This window comes from Triticum dicoccoides, chromosome 4A (genome assembly GCF_002162155.2).
Source record: "Triticum dicoccoides isolate Atlit2015 ecotype Zavitan chromosome 4A, WEW_v2.0, whole genome shotgun sequence".
NCBI classification, from domain to species: Eukaryota; Viridiplantae; Streptophyta; class Magnoliopsida; order Poales; family Poaceae; genus Triticum; species Triticum dicoccoides.
Window position 1 is genome coordinate 639394987 of NC_041386.1, and position 19295 is coordinate 639414281.

Sequence of the window (19295 nt, forward strand, 5' to 3'; positions counted from 1 at the left end):
TGATAGTGTAGAATGTGTGAGGCTACTTATTAATTGATATGTTTTTCTTATTCAGAAATTGCCAAAGAGCCTATCTGAGAGTTTTGGTATCAAGCCTGATGAAGAAGGCTCTGCTGGAATATGCCTTACTGCGAGGGGCTCCATCACCACTTGTGCGTACGGCATGGACACGGACGATCGCACACACTTCAACTCGGTTGGGTGGAAGAGCTTCCTCGTCGGCAAGAATCTTCATGTTGGACAAGCAATCCTAATTACTATCAGGAACACCCACCACCCAGGCTTGAGGATGATGGTCGTCATCGATATCATCTAGAACTACATATGCTTGTGAGATCTATCCATGCATGCGTGTGGATGCTGAACCATATATATGCTAGTATGACTACCTAGTAGACTTATCAACTATGATCTATTCATGCATTGTTGACTACTATATATGAGTTTGTGAGATTGTGTGGTTATATTAAATGTGGTATTTGTCGTTAATGCTTGTGAGATGGTTTTGTGAACTTAGTTTATTTGCACTGGACATGTCTTGATTTCCATGAATATTGCCTCTGACTCTTTTTTTTATTTTTTATTTCTATTTACCTAGTTGTAGCGCGGGGAGAAAATAGGGCGCTACTACTATGTGATCATAGTAGTAGCGTTGGTAGAGAAAGAGACGCCACTACTAAGGATTTTAGCTACAACGCTTGTTTAGAAACGCGCTACTGCTAAATAATAGCTGTAGCGCCCTAGCAGTAGCGCTACTGCTATGTAAAAAACCAGCACCACTAGTAAGGTTTTCTCTAGTAGTGCTCTGGTGTGGGCGAACCGTCGTCGCACACTGTTCTTTCTTTGCTGTCGTCTCCGCCCATCGCGGTCACCGTTCTTGTCGCGTGGTTACGGCGGCCCCTGCCCCGTCCGCCGCGGTTGTTGCCTGCTCTTACGGTGGTCCTTCTTTAGCGTCGACTACGCTTCCCCGTTCGCGATATCATCGTTCCCTACCAGTTGCCTTCATGGGTTCCCTGTTTCCCTTTCCCGTTTCTCCTTTTGTTCCCATTATATTTCCGGGATATGGAGATTTATGGGGTAGTTACGGGTGGGGACTACCAACACTGTCACATGTCAAGTTTCAACTTGGTTTTGTGGGATTAGTTTTTGATAACCATTGTGTTTCTTGCAGTTATGGCTTGTCCTTTTTGCCCTATGCCTGGTGGCCCATGTTCTTCTGTTGATTCTTCTGTAGATGGGTTCAGTGTTGTCCTGAATCGGCGTTGTTGGAGGCGTGTTGTAAGAATATCATTTTATAATTGTTCAATTTTTGGCACACACGCTTATTTCTTTTGGTGCTACCCATGCTGTTTAAGTTTTGATTATGACCCTTGTTTTGATTTGTTGTGCAGTATGTTCCTTGCAGTGTTAGAGCTCATCTTGCTCGTTACATCAAGGAGTGTAGGGCTTTAGCCATAAGGAGGGGTGACGAAGATACTGATCTTGCTCTTCAGTGCAATGAGGGTTATTTGTATGGTGTTATTTCACCTGTATGAAATGATTTCTCAAAGATTTTGTTGAATTACTGAATCCACACTTTTAACGTGGCATTGCGATTCACTCTAGACAGTTATATTACCCACATACAATGATGGCCATGGACTCCTGCATGTGTGTTTGGACTTGGAAGATGGAACTCAATAGAATCTATCTCTTGAATCACACAATCATTCTGTAGGGGACCATTTAATTTTTTACTAGTGGCTGTTATTCAATTTTGTAATATAGATAGTAGGCGACATTGAAGAAGTCAATAGGATTTATAATATGCTTGTTTTATTAGTTACATAATAATTTCAACATGCATGCCTTATGTCGGCTTCTTTCCTTATCTAGTCATTTTCATTTGTCTTGCCATTGGTCACTTCATTTTTTTTCTTGCAGTTAACTAAGTCGTGTACTTGTACTGGGTAGGTTTTGCCGCGAAAGTTACCTTTTTAGCAATCATGTGCTACAAATTTATGCAACAATGTGAGTATCCAATGGTTATCTGTTGTGTGCTAGGGTTAGGGGGTATTTATTGATTGGTGACAACTTTTTGACAAATAATACATGGACCAAGAAGTGAGAACCACAATGACATTTTTGTTAGAGGCAGTTGTATTGTTGTAGGGACTCATATTGGCCTTCAGCCCATGGAATGAGGGAATTGATCAAGTTACTATATTTAACAATTTCTACTTTGAAATAATGCGCCGGGTGTAGTGCTTAAACCTTTTAAGTAATAATTAAACCACCCTTTATAAAAAAATTCTACATTGATATACTGTCTGATTTAAGTCAAGAGCAGTGTTTAAGTAAAAGCTAATTGTGTACAGAATATGTTGGACATCAGCTCATCAAGCAATGTTGCTGTTAATGAAAGAGCAACACCTTCCAGTTTCTTCACTTAAAGTTCCTTGACGGCCGTTATTGTAATGCTGATCCGAGTCCAACTTCCACTGAGGAGGTCCGCCTTGTTGAAGCTGGAAATGACCCAAGAACCCGCGTTTTAAGAAAACACAACAAATAAATCCTGTGTGAAATAATATTAGACCAATGTCGGCTTTTTCGATTGGTTTTGTGAGCGTGATTTTTGCAGACATGAAGAAGCTCACACATTTATAGCATCCTGCTTCTCAGGATCTGTGTAGCCATTATTGTAGTAACGATGAAGAATTCGAGGAACTCCTAGGATTGGGTTGCTGCCTTCCACTACCCTCTTTGCTCACAGAAGATCTGTGGCATGTTAGGGCAACTCTAACCGATCCCAATAACCTGTTAGAGGAGTAAAAATCTGGTTTTACTCCTCTAACCGGGACCAAGCCGATCCGCAATACTCCATGGTGGAGGATAAATTATCATGAGCCGCCTTCGCCGCCTCTATTTTTACTCCACCGCTCGGCGGCCGAGTAAAAATACGCCATTTATCATCTTCATCCCCGCCTCCTCTGCCTCTTCTCCTTCCCGATCCCCACTGCCGGCGACTCTCCCCGCTGTTCCCCGACGCCCCATCCTCCCAATGGCCGGATCCCATTTCCGCCACTTCTCGCTCCCGATCTGCAACGCGGATCCGTGCCACCATACATGTGTTTTGTCTTCAAGTGGCACGCCCTCAAGCTACCACCTCCCCGCCGATGCGACCATAGAGGAAATACCTTGGCATCCGCCAGCGAGCGTGTGGGACATGGGTGGTGAGATCACTGACCGGGAGATCCACAAGAGGAAGTCGATCGGGTGATTCCACATGGCGGAGCTCGCCGCCATGGAATATGAATGATGGCAGGTGCGGTTCCCCGACGTGAAGGCTCGGCTCAAATTCCCATGGGGGACATCACTCGCCTACCTCGTCCTGCCGCAACCAGGGGTGGTGGATGCGGCAACGTCTCAGGAGGACTCGGAGGCGTGGGAGCTCATCACGATAGAGGCTGCCGCCGAGGAGTACATAGCGGATGTCCGCTGCTAGTACCCGAGCTCGTGTAGGCCGAGCGGGCGGTCAATGGTGAGTTCATCGTCATCTCCGACGACGAGGAGCAAGGCGGCGATGGCGGCGGCAAGGAGGAGAGGGAGTTCGACGTTGAGGAGGGGCGGTGCATCTTCACCGGCTCCGTGACGAAGGCACCGACCCGAACCCAATGGGCGGTGGAATGTCGAGACAAGATTGGCTCGACCTCTACCATGGCGATGATGATGAATAGTAGTTTAGTTTAGGGTTTAAGTTTAAATTTAAGTTTAAATTTTGATTGTCAAGACAATGTGTTCGGCTAGGTTGAAGGTATGTGATAGAGGCAAAGGTGTCCCGATGTTTCGATGAGATGGTGGCTATCGTTTCTGGGGGAGTCGACCTTGACGATCCGACTACGAACGTGCGAGACGTCGCGCCTTAGCAATCGCTAAACCAACTTCCGAGGGGTTATTGACCACGCCGGAGCACGATCAACCTGACCACGAGGGTCTGTTTCCTGCAAGCAAACGAAGAACAAGCAAGAAACTGAGATTGCAATCTGGATATTGCGAATATAAGATGAAAGATTTATTGATCAAGGTGGGGTTCTGTGACGTCTTGGTCTGGTCGTTGGACACAAACGAAGTACGAGAAGTTGTAGCTATGGCGAACTTTTAATCTAAACAAAACCCAAAGCCTAAACAATGCCCTAAGGGCTGTATATATGGAGGAGAGAGGGGGAATTTCATGGCCCTTGGTGGAGGGGTCGGAAACCAACCCTAACTCTTGTTTCCCCACACATACGGACTCTAAAAACAGGCTATACTTAAGTACTTCGAAAATACATGGGCCTGGCCCAATAATAAGGTGACGCAGCACCTAAAATAGCCTCTGGACGAAATTTATGAAGTGGCATCTTGTATATTTCGTCCCATGCTTCATGCATTCATTATGGTGGCTTCAGAGTCCTGGAATCATCACTTGTAACTCCGTTCTTGTTCCCCTTGCGCATGCCATCATCTCCATGCTTGAACTTGCTCCAAGGTTCATCTTTCTTGTCCAAGCTAGGCCCTTCATTTGTAAGCAAAACAAATGTATCCAAATTAGGCAGCATCCTATTCTCATGAACATTAGAATCGTTACCAAGAAACGAAAGTACCTGATAATTCAATTGGCGTGCGCGAGCTCTAGTAATCGGTCCAGTGTGTATAGCAGCAAGAGCTGTGGGTGTAACAATGGTATTGATGTCCTCATCGGTATGCAAATTTCGGTTGAGACTAGGTTGAAATTTGCAAATTTGATTTTTACTCCGTTAAATTAAGGAGTTCGGCTAGGTCCGAGCAAAGCTTAGTGGAGTAGAACGGTTAGAGTTTCCCTTACAATGGAAGATTTACATTGAGCATTCAAAATACCAAGTTGGATTTGTGTTGACTACTGAATTGACTGGCTACCAACAAATCATTCTGAAATAAAGATATTCAAGATTACAACAGCAAACACTTAAAATAAAAATCAATTATCGGCCTTTTGTCAAAAACTATAATCAGTAAGAAATGCCTACTATTTTGGTCACAAAAATTTCATATACAAACACTCAAGCTTTACGTTTTCAGAAAATACACTCAAGGTGCTTGGGTGGCAGATGTGCTCGCCCTGTTAACAACCTCTACTGGTAAACTCGTTTCCAAAGAGCAAAGCTGCATGTACCAATTGATTTAGGAAGTTCATTTTATCATAGGAAGATCTGTTAGAGCAAACGTTTGATATTTGGTATCAACTGTCCTGGTACGCCTGACCTTTGCTAAATTCACAAGTATGACAGACCTGACCCTTGATAGTAGCTAGCAACTGCTCTTTCAGAGTCCTATCTTCAGGTGACAGGTGGCCTTAATGTTTATTTGACTTAAACGTGTGGCTAAATAGCCGAACACAATAGCAGGGAGGGGAAAGTAGATGTACATATCAAATGATAGAAAAGGGAAGAGCGATGCGACAATTAGAACTTTAGAACTACTTGGGGAAATTAGAACTACTCCAAAGGTTGTAAAGAATACATTAAAATAGTAGTACACAACTGCACACCTTCCAGGGTATGGATACAAAGTTTTAGTTCAAAAAAGCGCCATTTCAAGATTTGTGTTATGCAGATTATGTTACTCGGGACGGGAGTCACAGATATAACAAGATGCTAACCTTGCTGTGAGCAGCAGAACCTACATACTGGATGGTTAATGTCTCACCCAGGGCCGGGCCCATAGTGGTACCAGATGTGCGGCCTGCACAGGGCTCATAATTTTGGGGGGGCCAATGTTTCTTATATAGGCCTAGTATTTTTGAAAGAAAAAAAAATGCGTAGCAGCTGCCGCACTAGGCCGCTAGGAGTTGGAGCTGGGCCTGAGAAGAGGCCATCGAGTACTGGAGCTCGTCAGCTCGTGCTTGACTCGATCAATCTTTCCCAATTCCTAAAAAAAGGATCGATCTTTTCCCAAAGAAAAAAGGAAACTGCTCTCTAGCGATGGAAACGGGATCGTGGGTTCCAAAAAAAAAAAGATCGCTATACCAGTCAATCGGGATCGCCTCGATCGGGAAACCAACAGCAATTCCGTCGACGCCGCTAGTCAGGAGACGAAAAAAAAGGAGACGATGGTCTCGGCGGTGGTCGCCTTTGCCTCATCAGAGCCGCTGTCGTTGCCGTCCTAGCTTCCTCTCTTAATTTTCAGACTCGTCGACTCGTCGGATCAGTCCGTGATCGATTGACCGACTCCAGCCTCCAGGTTCTTAGCAAATCATCTAGTTTTTACTCCTAAATTCTAATTCTTAATTTCCTAATTAACTTTTGACAGGGATCGTTACTTCGTTAGAGATTGGTCTTACCTCCCCAATTAGAGATCACAGTGTAGCAATTCAACCGGACATGACCCAAATCTAGGTGAGTTAGACGATTCGTCTAATTGCAAAACATTGACATTATATTATTTACATTATAAATTTTTCCTGTGATATATATATATACATATTATAATTGCTCGTTAGTTTTCCCCGCAATTTATTTTGCTCGTTAGTTCATTTTTTTAGCGAGATAAGGCCCCAGGGGCGGAGCCATGATTTGGGTGTTGGGGGGGCCAAGCCAAACTAGGTAAACAAATATCCATTGAAAAAAAAAACATATGAAACTTGTATTAGTTTAAATTGGCCTCTATGATTGGCAGTTTTCTCTTCATAGCTGCTGAATTGCAATCTGAAATTAGGTAAATTTGACATAGGAAAAATTTGCATCACAAATAGGAACTTGTACTAGATAATTTGCTTCATAATCACCATAATTTCTAGGGAGACGTACAAGATAGAATTATATTGCCACAAATCACACGATCGAAGCAACCAAAAACTGATGTATAAGTTCGACAATGAAACAAGATGTAAGATGCGAATTGAGAGAGTCAGGGAGATTAAATAGTCTGATGTGTTTAACCTTTGGCTAGTTTGTTGATCGGAGCCGTAAGAATTGATCAAGCTGCGTTGTGCCGTCGCTGTATGAACCAGATCGTGAACAGGGCAGGGGGAGCGGAGGCAGTGGGGCGGCAAGGCTCGGAGCGGCGGCCACAAAACTCTGTGCGCAGTTATCCCACGCGGCCACGCACACGCTAATTACGGGAGAACCCCAGGCCAGTAGATTAGAGCCAATTGCCTAACGTGGCCGCTAGTGGGCTCCACATGGGCCTTTTTCCTTTTTTCCCAAAATTCGCGTTGAGATAGGGGGGCCAGTACGTGAGTTCATGAGATCGGATCGCTAATTACACGGTACCTACTGCATGATCGCTCGATCGTTGGGGGGCCTGGCCCCCGCTCGTCTCCCTGGCTCCGCCACTGTAAGGCCCCGTTTTTTGTTTCGCACAGGGCCCGGGATTTTGCCGGCCCGACCCTGGTCTCATCCATCCTTTAATAGAAATCCATCAGATCATCGGCCGAAGGAGCATGCTGTTCAATTTTAGGTTCTTCAATGACCTTCAACACTTGAAGTTCACGCCCTAAAGCAGCTAATCCATATGCAAACTGCATGACATTTATTCTGTCTAAGCAGTTTGTTCCGAGGACACCCGTCTGTAGTAAAAGAGGTACCGTTGTAGCTGCACAGAAATCATCATTGCTTTTGATGTGACATGACTTGGTAACACCTCATTGTCCACTGTAAAACATGTATAAGATTACCATTAGTACTGCCAGCAGCAAGTCCATTACTTGCACATTAGGCTATTTGTTTCCTTTGGGGTTAGTAGTTTCCATTCATCTGCACTAGACTACATATTTGTTTTAGATATGCATTTCAAAATCAAGTCTTCTACAGTGGTAAGCAAGTCCCTGGCTCCCTGCCAATCATCTCTTATCTGGCCAGCTGTAATACATCTTTCCTCTCCAAATCAGTCCTCTCCTTTCACGTGGCCATGTTCTCCTCTCATACGAATGTTTAACCCTGTTGTGAACTAACACTGACCACATATATTATTAAAGACTATTTAAAAACAAATAACATTGGATGTTTTTTCTGTGTCAAATCTATGCAACAATTTAGATATATGGCCAAACATTAAGAAAATATTGTATTTTATTTGCTGGAGGGGCTCATTTCATGGATTTGTTAAGTCGAACTTATCGATTCTTAAGCAATTGCCTCTTCCTAAGTAGGTATACAAATTACTTTGAAGCATCCAAAGGTTTTGATGATGTAGTTATCTCACAATGGATGAGGTCCGTTAGTTCCATCCAACACATCTGATGCTACCTTGTTTAACAGTTCAAGCAGATTGGTGCCTTCCCTGCAGATGTCATGTAGATTAATATATCATTAGTATGTACTTCACGCATAACCAACAGGTTCTTACAGGGGCAAGCTCAGATAGAATATCCTCTTGTAGTCCACAACTGATTTTACTGTAGATAGCAAGGATTATCAGAGAAGTCTTGAGATCTGCAAATACATAACAGACTAACGGTACAGAACTTACACGTGATTTCTGGCCTAATATAAAGCCTTGAAATTTCCTGAAGTCTTGATCCTCTAAATTCTTCTTCTAATTCTTGCTTTGCTTTATTCCTCACAGTCACAGGGGATCCTCTTTATGTAGACCTAACAATCTGATCCGAGTAACAAATTGTGGATCTTATCCATAGTTGGCTTAAGGCCCAAGCTAAGAGATATATTCCTAATTTAAATGATAAACTTCCTAGCTGAGAGATCAAGGTGATGTTCTCCTAATTTGTTGCTCGGTGGATCATGTACTAGACATACATAACATTATCAGTGTTACGAAGGCAACTTGATTGTGTATTCCATGTACATACATAGCTATGATGATAAGTGTTGCTATTATGTTCTCATAAGCAATGCTCACTGAAGACTGAACTGTATCAGATTGCTGTCCGCAAGTTAACATTACCTCCTTTGCTTGTTCTTCAGATCTGACAGAGCAAATTCAGAAACAAAAGCAAGAGGAGGAGAGGAAGGGTCAACACAAAGAAAAGAAGTGAAGAAGGTAATGCAACAATTTGTGTATATTACTGCCTGCGCTTACTATCAGTTTTCGTTCCACATGAGACTTGCTGTCAACTGTACAATGTGCTGTGAAAATCAGTAGAATTCATAATGACTGGATATAAAATGGTTTCAGAATGCGCAGGCTGGCCGGAGTGAACCTGAGAACATTGACCCTGATGTTGCTGCCATATGATCGGTTTCGGAGGGTTTTGCATGTAGAACTGAATGCTACATTAGGTGAACTGTCTGTCTGTCTGAACTTTATCTTTCTGTCCTTCGTCCGCGTGTATCGGATCTTGCCTGGATCTCAAGATAGCGCCAGAGGAAACTCTATGATGCATGCTGCAGGGTGAGGTTTTTGGAACAAGATGACTGTAAGCTTAATGATGGAACGTAAACTGAATGGTTACCTTGTTGTAAGTTGGCGATCACCTGTGAAACATTTCATCTTTGCGAAATTTGGATAACTATCGCCCACATGTTGCATCAGCTTCTATGAAACAATTGGCGGTTGCTCGTTTATTCTACTCTTGCTGTTTGAAAGTAAATCATTTCGTAGTAACTAAATAGCATATGCATTACAGTTAATTCTGAGATACTTTGTCTTGTGGATCTCTGGTAATTTCTCGAAAAGCAATGCTTGCTGAGTCTTGTAAGCCAAAACATACCAGCTTGTTCGGCTCGCCACTGAGTTTCGCCGCATTGAGCAGGGGTCGTCCTCCATCCTCTCCTAGTTGGCCCGGCTCAAGGACTGCGTCAACGACCGCCTGGCAGACCGGCGATCGCGACCAGGTCCTTAACATGATCCACGGTCTCAATCCCTGTTTTTGCTATGCTGTTCCCATACTCACCATGCAGTCGCCCTTCCCCACCTTCCTGTGCTGTCGTGCATTCCTCCTCCTCGAGGAGAGCCGCCAAGCCGAGGAAACTCCCCACGACATCACCCTGCACGCTGCGTACGCACCAGCGAACCCGGACTCTGGCGGGGCTGGCGACAACAACAACCGCCCCGGCGGTGGCGGCAGTGGTGGCAGCCGCGGCAAAGGGAATTGCAAGGCCTCCGGCAGGGGTGGGCCATCTCACTACGGCGGAGCTGCTCCTCGACCACCGCGCCCACCTGCTCCTACTCCGGCGCCATGGATGAGCATGGTCCACGCCTGGTCCATGCCTCGGCGCCCCCATACTCCCGGCGCGGGCATCCTTGGGCCACAACCTGGTGGCCTGACCCCCTTCACCAGCGTAGCAGCTCAGTATGGCGTGCCCCACCGCCTGCCTCGGCTCCTCCAGCACACTAGCAGCACGGGGACGTCCCTCCACACCCCGTCTACGGCCGGCGCACCTCCCGCGGCGCCGCAGCAGGCTTCGGATTAGGCTGCTCTGACCAGGCTCTCAACGCCATGAGCGTGTAGCAAGGGCAAGCATCGTCGAGCTCCGGTGGTGAATGGTACCTCGACTCCAGTGCGACGTGTCACATGGCCTCATCTTTGGTATTCTCACTTCATCCCACCCCAGTTTTTCTCCCCTGATATCATAGTTGCCAATGGATCCACGCTTGCAGTCACGGACGTAGGTCAACACATCATCCCCACTTCCTCCCAAAACCCATCTCTTCGTAACATCCTAGTCTCTCCACACTTAATCAAAAACCTCATTTCCGTTAAAACTCTTACTCGTGGCAACCCAGTTAACGTGGAATTTGATGACCGTGGTTTTCTTTCAAGGATCGAAGAAGAAGGCAAAGATTCTCCGCTGTGATTCACCGGACGAGCTCTACCCTCTCCATCCATCACGGTGGTCCCAAGCACCCCACGCCTTCATTGCTGTTACGCGCGATACCTGGCACCGGCGCCTTGTTCACCTTGGTGATGATGCGCTGGGCTCCACCCTCTGCCATGCCTCCATACACGCCCCTGGCTCCGACGGAGACATCTCCACCGCCTATCAATTAGGAAAAAGTCATCTTTTACCTTTCAGTTCTTCGGGTCATGTCTCATATTTCCCTTTCCAGCTTGTACATTGTGATGTATGGACCTCACCCATGCTTAGTTTGTCTAGTTTTTAGTGTTACTTAGTCGTGGTTGATGACTATAGTCATTTCATATGGACGTTTCCTCCCAAACAGAAATCAGATGTTCTACCTACACACTGTGCATTTGTACGCCTCGCCTGCACTCACTTCAACCTGACGGTCCAAACAGAACGGGCAGGAGTTTGAAAGCTTTGCTGCATGTTAGTTCTTCTCCTCCCTCGGCATCATTCTGCGTATGTCATGCCCTTACACATCTCCGCAGAATAGGCGCGCTGAGCGCGCTCTCAGCACACTAAATGACATCACATGCGTGTTGGAGTTAAACACGAAGTGCACCGTGTCCTGTCCGGTTCAGTACAAGTGTACTTGTATGTGTCCGTTTAGGTCTCCAAGTAATTACCGAATAGGACTAGTACTAGTTGATGAGCTAGTATATATATATCCCTATACCCCTGTAATATATGTACCGAGACCAGATCAAATCAATACAAACCAAAGGCACGACACGAGCCTTTTGTGCGATACAACTCGGCATGTCTCTCCTGTGCTAGTCTCACGTGCGTTGTCCAAGCAAAGGATCGATTGCTACCTTGGCTAGCTTTACACTAGGGGTGATCAATCACGAGTTAGCTTTGTTTTGTTCATCGCGCTCGTCTCCGCCGTCGGTCGCGTGTCACCGGAAAGTACTCGGCGACGTCGTATGGGCCAACAATTGGTATCTAGAGCAAGGTTGATCTTCTAATAACGGAGGATCATGACAGATGACGAGAAGACCAAGCAGCTGGCGGAGTACTCCGGTGCAGTTAAAGTAATTGCTGCTCCGGCGAGTTCGTCGTATCCACGGTTTGATCGCGAGAACTTCGGGGTCTGGAAGGCCCTCATGGAGTGTGATCCCCGCGCCAACGAGCTATAGGACGCGGTGGATCCCGGAGGTGACGCGTTCAAGAAGGAGGGAGCCGAGCACCAGAAGGATCTGCAGACGGCGTCGGCGATTTACTCGGTGATGCCGATGGATGTCCTCTAGCACTTGATCGCCAAAGCAACGGCGAATGAGGTGTGGGATATGCTGAAGCTCATGTTCGAGGGACACACCCGCGTCAAGCAAGCCAATCTCCAAACTCTTCTAAGGAACTATGAGACTTTGGTCATGGGCGACGATGAGTCTGTGGATGCGTTCGCTTCACGGGTGGCTACTCTCGTCAATCGGATTTGCGCGCTTGGAGAAAACCTCACAGAGGCCTCGGTTGTCCGGCGGTTCTTGCGCGCGGCCCCTCCCCGGTACCTGCAAATTGTCACGGCGATCGAGCAGTGTGTCGATCTCGAGACCCTCTCCATTGATGATCTCGTCGGACGCTACAAGGCTCACGACAAGCGTATGCGGTACAGTCTTGGGGACGGGACGAACGACGAGCTTGTGATGCTCACAAAGGCGCAGTGGATCGCCCTCGAAAAGCAAGGCGGATCCACGAGCAACAGCAAGAAGAAGGGAAAGCAGCGTTTGGCGAGAAAGAACTTCGCCGACTCGGACGATGAGGCTGCACCACCACCGAGGAGAAAGTTTGACATCAGGAAAGTGAGATGTTATAACTGTGGCCTCCTCGGCCACTTCAAGGCTGACTGCGAGAAAGCACCGAAGCAGAAGGCGCTCATTGCCCATCAAGGAGATGATGGTGATATGATGTTGATGAGTGAACTCGTGGATGAGGAGGATCCAATTCTTCGAGTGCCGGCTAAAGAAACTGATGCGCTTGTGGAAGAAAAAGTTCGCTATCATGATCATGGTTCAGAAACTCATGTTAATGCTACAGATGCGAGGAGTGATTCCGAAACTTACGACAATACTACAAGCGTAAGTGCTATCTTTGCTGGAGCGAAAGAAGCGATAGCTGTGTGTGCTCGACCATGGAGAAGTAGTCTGTGTGTTGCTCAACTGAAGAAGAGGTCCGTAGGTGACCGGATAGGGATGGCACCCACAGGGTATGGATACGGGTGGAGCCACCCCATACCCTTACCCGTCCATCCGGAACTTACCCATCACCCATGCCCATACCCATCAAGGATACAATTTTTTCCCATACCCGTCACCCGACAGGGTATATGGGTACCCGCGGGTAAAAATACCCACGTATACAACACATCAGTTGAGTAGAAAATAGTTGTAAAAAGCTACATATAATCATCATTAATAGCAACAATTAAACAATAATGTACAACAACATACTGTAACAACAACACATTCTCATAAACAAAAATACTTGCCTATAAAGCAACACATAAAAACGTTAAACAATAACACATAGGCATACACTTTAAGTTCACAAAATCATGATAAATTATAGTGATACTTTGACTACACATTAGAGTTTTTACCTAGCGCGATTAGGAGGGGAAAATTAATACATTAGGATATTAAACGGAACCCACTTGTCAACATTTTATATGGGTGCATGGGTACGTGGGCATGGGTTATACGATCCCATACCCGCACCCTCTCAACCCGATGGGTATGATATTTTTCCCATTTAAGTACCCATGGGTAAATTTTTGTCCCATACCCTTACCCAAATAGGGTTTTTACCCATAGGGTACGCGGGTAATGGGTACCCATTGCCATCCCTAGACCGGAAGAGGGATACAAAAGTTTTGACTCCAGACAAAGTCGTGGCGTCAGAAGACCACGACACCAGCCAGACAGGTGAGGTTCTGCCAGGAGGCAACGACGCGCGACGGTTGCTCGGACCAGGAGAGCGTTGGGCCTACATAACGCTAGAAACGGCAAGGAGCAACGTTGCGTCCATGGTGTCAGGTAGCCTGGTGAGCACGGGCATCGTGTCAGATGCCATGACACGGGACGCGGCAGCAAAGCCCGCTACATTCCACACGTCAGGAAGGAGCATTGCCCTCTCAGTGAGCGCGCTTGGCAGCCTAGTTGCTGGAGCTGAAGACGGCAACACAACCACGACCCAAGGTAGAAGCAGTACGTACAAGGAATGTACAATAGCTCTATAAGGAAACTCACCACCACGTGAAAGCCTATTAGATGGGCGGGTGGCTACAAGGTAGCCACCTGCTCTTTCCCGCGCAAATATGAAGGAGTGTTGGTGTCATGCTATGAAAGAAGAGTTGGGGTTGATCCGTGACAATAATTCATGGGAGCTTGTGGATCTTTCCAACAATGAAAATGCTATGGAGCTCAAGTGGGAATTCAAGGTCAAGAAAGATGTTGCATGAAGCACAAAGCTAGATTTGTAGCCAAAGAGTGTGTGCAAGAGGAAGGTGTGGACTTCGAAGAAGTGTTCATTCCCATTGCAAAGATGGAGTTGGTGAGATTACTCATCGCTCTCGCAGCTCAGAAATCATGGAAAGTACATTACATGGATGTAAACTTCGTGTTTTTGAACGGCGAGATAGAAAGAGATGTGTATGTGAATCAACCATCGAATTTCATCAAAGAGGGAGAAGAGCACAAGGTACTGAAGTCACACAAAATCTTGTATGGGTTATGGCAAGGACCTCGGAAGTGGAACATCAAACTTGATCATACATTGATTTCTCTTGGATTTGAGAAAGCCCCACTAGAGCATGCAATGTACAAGAGAGGTGAAGGAAGCGATCGTCTACTAGTTGGCATCTATGTTGACGACCTATTAATTACCGGAGCAGATGAAGAGGTGATTGCAAAGTTCAAGCTACAGATGAAAGAGCTTTTCAAGATGGATGATCTCGGTCTTTTGAGCTACTACCCCGGGATAGAGGTACATCAAAAGATGGAGGGGATCACACTATGTCAGGAGGCATACACAAAAAGGTACTTGAAAGCCGTGTCATGAAAGATTGCAATCCAGTTGACGCTCCAATGAAACCTCGTCTTGAGCTAAGCAAGAAGAGTAAAGTAACTGCTGTTGATGCAATAGAGTATATTGCAGCGGCCGCTGCGGCGTGTCAAGGTGTGTGGTTAGGGAGGCTACACAGTGATCTCAAATCCGAAACAAGTGGTGCTCAATGTTGAAGGCAAGTCTACAACTTTTCTACGTGAGGATCCAGTGTGGCATGATAGGGGCAAGCACATTGATATGGTATATCACTACATAAAGGACTACGTGGAAGAAGGTAAGATGAAGGTCAATTATGTTTGCACCGATGATCAGCTGGCGGACATGCTAACCAAGGCTTTGGATCGAGAGAAGTTCTTGGAGATGACAAGAAGGATCGGCGTCGGAGCTGTAACGTGACGACGTCGTGTTTAGGGGGGTGATTGTTGGAGTTAAACACGAAGTGCACCGTGTCCTGTCCGATTCAGTACAAGTGTACTTGTATGTGTCCGTGTAGGTCTCCAAGTAATTACCGAATAGGACTAGTACTAGTTGATGAGCTAGTGTGTGTGTGTCTATATATATATATATATATATATATATATATATATATATATATATATATATATATATATATATATATATATATATATATATATCCCTATACCCCTGTTACTGAGATTTCGGGGGCCAGGGGCGAACTAAACATTGGGGGCCCTCAATATACAAGTCATTATAATATAAGTATATATATAGATTTATCTCAAAAATAATGTATATATAAATTATTATCAGTAACACTTCAATGAATCTAAAATCAGTATGTGTATCAAATAATTTATACATATTACTTTAAAATTTTCTTCTAACATTTCTCGATGCAAAGTCACTTATGGTGGGGTCGATGTCAATCTCATCCAATAATTTCTTCTTGATGCATAATGTAGCCAAACCATTTAACCTCTCTTGAGTTCTCAAATAATTCTTCAACAATTTCAACTTCGAAAAGCTTCTTTCGGCTGATGCAACTGTCATAGGCACAGTAACTAAGATGCAATAGGCAATGGAGATATTAGGATAGCAGTCAACTTCTTTCACATGCCTGAAAATATTCATAGCAGACATTACGCCATCTGGCAAAGTGAATCGCATAATCTTCAATTTAGAAATAAGATAATATACCTCAACATCAGATGAACCATTAAGAGAGAAAGTTTCTGCAAATTTTGTGCAACATCCTTCAAGTTCATTGTCACTTAATGACTTCAGGGTGCCCGAGCTCAATAAAAATCTGAATATATCTTTAAACACCATCAGTTATTTAAATCTATCATTCAAAGAAGTGGCCGCCATATCAACCAAAATATTAAAATATTTAACTCGGAAAGCCTTCTCAGCTTCTAGAATTCATTCTTCTTTTTTCCTTTTGCTGCTACCTGATGGATAATTCCTCTTACTGGAGGACTTCATAATAACACACACACAATGTTGAAAATAAAAAAAATGTTCTATCAATTATTGAGCATTGCCGGCAATGTATCAAAGGATTTTTTTGTAACAGTATTATATGAATATACCTCAATACCTGATGGAGTGATGGCCGGTCAAACTTCAGTGCATGTGCATATACAATACAATACACAGGGGATTGGCCGATTGCACAGTGCATAGAGTCTGCAGAGGATTGAGAAGAGAACAATTGAGCAAATGCCAAAGGGGCTCTGGAATTGAAATCAGCGGCAAATATATACAGATTGGGAAGAAAATTACCAGGCGGCGGCGAGGTGGGAGTGCATGCGTGCAACGTGCCTGTACGGCGGCATCGGCGGACAGCAGCTACGGCTGGGACTTGGGCGTTGCGTGACTCCGCGTGATGGCAGAGTCGAACACAACAGAAACGAAATCGTCCAGGCCGCTGATTGATCGTTCTGAAAGGAGATACCGCTGATCGCTCAAAACATTCGATCGCTGGGATCGGGAGATCGGGCTGCTGGCCTGCTGCTCCCTGGCGCGCGCCTGCCTGTATGGGCCAGCCTTACGTACAGACACCTCGGAGGGTCCCTAGATTTCAGGGGCCCGGGGCGGCCGCCCCCCTGCACCCCACAGGGCCGGCCCTGACCGAGACCAGATCAAATCAATACAAACCAAAGCCACGACACGAGCCTTTTGTGCGATACAACTCGGCGTGTCTCTCCCGTGCTAGTTTCACGTGCGTTGTCCAAGCAAAGGATCAATTGCTACCTTGGCTAGCTTTACACTGCAGGTGATCGATCACGAGTTAGCTTTGTTTTGTTCATCGCGCTCGTCTCCGTCGTCGGTCGTCGCGTGTCGCCGGAAAAGACTCGGCGACGTCATATGGGCCAACAATGCGCTCTACTCGTTCATGCCTCCATGCCTTACTCCTATCGGGCAAAAGCACTCCAGACCGCCACGTTTCTTCTGAACCGAAGGCGGTGCCGCCCCCATCACCAACACACACTGTTTTACCTCCTCTACGGTGCACACCCCGACTACTCTGCCATGCGAGTCTTCGGGTGTCAGTGCTTCCCCAACATCACCGCCATTACACCTCATAACCTGGCGCCTCGCTCGGTCCCTTGTGTCTTCCTCGGATACTCACAAGATCACAAAGGCTACCGTTGCTTAAACCTACGACCGGCCATGTCATCATCTCACAACACGTCATGTTCGACGAAAACTCCTTCCCCTTTCAGCAACACACAGAAGAGCGCGCCTCCGCCTCTGTGCTCGACCTCACCGACCACGTCGTCGCTCCACTCATTCCCCACGTTGTCGCCAGCCAACAACACACTCCCTACCACGAGCGCCCCCATAGTCCAAACAGCTTCCCCAAACCCTACCATGGCTACCAACTCGCCCACCCACACGCACACCAGCGCTCCTGCCTCCCCGCCACCCGATCCCGACCCCCCGAGTCCACCCTCTCTGAATCACCAAAATGACCCACCCCCGGCTCCCCTCGCTCCATCACACAAGATGGTCACGCGAGCCCGAGCAGGTAAATTCTTCCCCAACCCTAAGTACCACTGAAATCTCCACGCCAATGTTTCCACTTCCATCTCTCCTGTACCCAAGTCCATGCGGGCTGCTCTGCGTGATCCAAATTGGCTAACTGCGATGCAGGATGAATTCTCGGCATTGATGCAGAACCAAACATGGAGCCTCGTTCCTCGCCCCCTGGAGCTAACATTGTGACCGGCAAGCGGCTGTTTTGGCACAAGTTCAAAGCTGATGGCGGGCTCGAGCGTTACAAGGCGAGTTGGGTGGTGCGAGGTTTCTCTCAGCGACAAGGCGTGCACTTCGACAAGACCTTCTCGCCGGTCGTCAAGGCTTCCACAATCCGCGCTGTGCCCACCGTGGCAGCCTCCCACGCGTGGCCAATTCACCAGATGGACATGAACAATGCGTTCCTCCACGGCCACCTCATCGAGCGCGTGTACTGCCAGCAGCCGGCTGGCTTCATTGACGCGGCCCGCCCGACCACGCCTTCCTCCTCAATAGATTGCTCCACAGCCTCAAGCAGGCGCCACGTGCCTGGTTTGCCAGGTTCGCCGCGTTCGCCCGCACGCTCGGCTTCCATGACACCCGCACGGATCCGTCCCTGTTCGTGCTACACAACAATGGCGAGATGGATTACCTGCTACTCTACGTCGACTATATTATTCTGGTCGCGTCGTCCACATCTCTCCTTTGCTGTCTCCAATAGCAGCTCTCAACGGAATTCTCTATGAAGGACCTGGGTGCCCTTCACTACTTCTTGGGCACCGCTGTCACCAGGAATGTCGATGGCTTCTTCCTGTCGCAGCGTGGCTACATGGTCGAGGCTGTGTCCACCCCTGTCGACACACACTCAAAGCTGTCCGCCACAGACGGGGCGCCAGTCTCGGATGCCTCGGAGTACCACAGCATGGTTGGCGCGCTCCAGTACCTTACTATGACGTGCCCCGACATCGCCTACGCCATGCACCAATGCTGCCTCGTCATGCACGATCCGCATGCCGCCCACCTTGCCCTGGTCAAGCACATCCTGCGCTATCTCCGCAGCACAACAGATCTTGGATTGCATCTCCACTGCTCCTCCAACCTCGACCTCTTGGCGTACTCCGACGCCGACTGGGTCGGCTGTCCGGACACCCTTCGCTCGACCTCCGACTATGTGGTGTTCCTCGACGACGCCCTCGTGTCCTGGTTTAGGAAGCGCCAGGCCACGGTTTCGCGATCAAGCACGGAGGCCGAATACCGCGCCGTCGCCAATGCAGTCGCTGAGTGCTGCTGGCTCCGGCAACTCCTCGGCGAGCTACGAGTCCCACTGCCCAAAGCCACGGTGGTGTTCTATGACAACATCTCATTGGTGTACATGGCGGGCAATCCAGTCCACCACCGACGCACGAAGCACATCAACCTAGACATCCACGTCGTCCGTGAGAAGGTCGCCCT

The 19295-nt window shown here is 47.0% G+C and overlaps 1 pseudogene; it reads right to left on the reverse strand.

The window, feature by feature from the left end:
• Positions 1-2378: 2378 nt before the first annotated feature.
• LOC119283937 lies at positions 2379-9720 on the reverse strand (annotated as a pseudogene).
• Between the last annotated feature and the right edge of the window lie 9575 nt (positions 9721-19295).